The 249-nt window shown below is 45.0% G+C and overlaps 1 protein-coding gene across 1 annotated transcript in view; it reads right to left on the bottom strand.

Annotated features, from left to right (window-relative positions):
• TRMT2B (tRNA methyltransferase 2 homolog B (S. cerevisiae)) overlaps window positions 1-249 on the bottom strand; it is a gene marked incomplete at its 5' end in the record, with an annotated part of 31,479 nt that overhangs the window by 2,357 nt on the left and 28,873 nt on the right. The gene's annotated exons all lie outside the window — the stretch shown is intronic.

The following is a 249-nucleotide window of genomic DNA, read 5'->3' as shown; positions in this document are numbered from 1 at the left end:
ACTTTCACTCACATCACATAAATCAACTATACTTCAATTTAAAAATAAAAGGGGGGGAGATTAGTTATTGGGACCTCTTTTGGAAAACCATCAGGATCCAACTCTGACCACTCCAGAATACTTTCCCTTCCTCCCCACAGTTGTGGATACAGTGCATGCTCTTTCCCACGGCAGAGGAACAACAACAACTCTTAATTTCTCCCCAGAAGGTAAGCAGTGTACCGTCGAAGGCTGCTGTCCACCGGGCAT

Source organism: Bison bison, unplaced genomic scaffold (assembly GCF_000754665.1).
Source record: "Bison bison bison isolate TAMUID 2011002044 unplaced genomic scaffold, Bison_UMD1.0 scf7180017835053, whole genome shotgun sequence".
Taxonomy (NCBI): Eukaryota; Metazoa; Chordata; class Mammalia; order Artiodactyla; family Bovidae; genus Bison; species Bison bison.
Note: the sequence above shows the minus strand (reverse complement) of the source record. Positions and strands in the feature narration are given on the sequence as shown.